Here is a 1,470-nt window from a genome sequence, read left to right as displayed (position 1 = left end):
CTGTGATGGGGGTTCAGGCTGCTGGGTTGGGAAAGTCACCTTTCCTGGAGGAGAAATGGCAGGGAACACTCGTGGCTCCAGCAGACACCAAAAAAATCCAGGGATGCGTCAAAACAATGGGATGGGATGATTCAAAAATGTGAGCTGCAGGAAGGAGCCCTGCCAGGCCTAAAGCCCTCAAGGAATTTGGTGGTGTCTGGGCTCAGGGATCCCAAGGAAACATTCATTTCTGTGACTTAAACTGGCTTTTATGTGTCCTGGTTTTGGTAGGGCTCTGGAAGAATTTGAGTGCTCCACAGGGTCTGGCAGCTACAGGAGCTTCTTCTGTAAGGATCCCAAGGAAACATTCATTTCTGTGACTGAACTGGTTTTTATGTGTCCCGGTTTTGGTAGGGAGGAACTTGGTGGTGTCTGGGTTCAGGGATCCCAAGGAAAGATTAATTTCTGTATCTAAACTGGCTTTTATGTGCCCTGGTTTGTGTCTGGGCTCAGGGATCCCAAGAAAACATCAATTTCTGTGATTAACCCGGCTTTTATGTGCCCTGGTTTTGGTAGGGCTCTGGAAGAGGTTTGGGTGCTCCACAGGGTCTGGCAGCTACAGGAGCTGCTCCTAAGCCAGACCTCAGTCAGGGCCCTCTGCCTTTGGGGAGAAAGAGATATTTTTAAATTATTTCCACTTGATTTGTAAAGAAGAAAAGTGGTGGGGGAGGGAGACAGGGGAAAGCTGTTGGTGTTTCCAGTGCAGTCCAGAGCTCTGTTTATCCCCTCAGGCAGATGCTGGGGCTGTTTTGGGGACACAGTGCAGTCCAGAGCTCTGCTTGTTCCCCAGGCAGATGCTGGAGGTGTTTTGGGGACACAGTGCCTTCCAGAGCTCTGCTTTTTCCCCAGGCAGGTGCTGGGCACACGGAGGAATGCCGGCTGTGATGGCTGAGGAGCTGTGTGTGCAAGACACAGGCACTGCTGTCTGTTTGCACTTTTCCAAATGTGTGTTTACACCACCCTGTCAGTTAGTAAGAGCCTTTTGAGATGAAGCAAAAGCGATCCCAAGGAGAGAAGAAAAGAACCCGCTCAGTGAACAGGTTGGTTCTAGTGCCTGGAAAAGAAACAAAGCCCCAAAGCACAACCAGGGCACTCAGAGGCTCCTGGTGACAGACTCCAGATCACATTTCTTTTGGGGGAGAAAATCTATGGAGAGGTTAAAAAAAGTATTGCCAGAATGAAACTACTCATCACAGACTCTCAGAGACTGCTGAGGGTTTCTTTACACTGCTGAGAGCACTCTTGTCTTGGAGTCCTACACTGGAAAAAGGAATTTTCAATGTGCTGCAGGGTCTGATCGCCTGGATATTTCCTGAGTGCATGGAGTCGACCCCATTGCACAGATCTTGCATGAGTGTCACAGACAACTTTTATGGAAAATCCTTTCCTTAGGATTTTTCCTCCTGAGAAGCTGCGAGGCCTCAGGAACAG

The sequence above is a fragment of the Melospiza melodia genome, chromosome 23 (genome assembly GCF_035770615.1).
Source record: "Melospiza melodia melodia isolate bMelMel2 chromosome 23, bMelMel2.pri, whole genome shotgun sequence".
NCBI lineage: Eukaryota > Metazoa > Chordata > Aves > Passeriformes > Passerellidae > Melospiza > Melospiza melodia.
Note: the sequence above shows the minus strand (reverse complement) of the source record.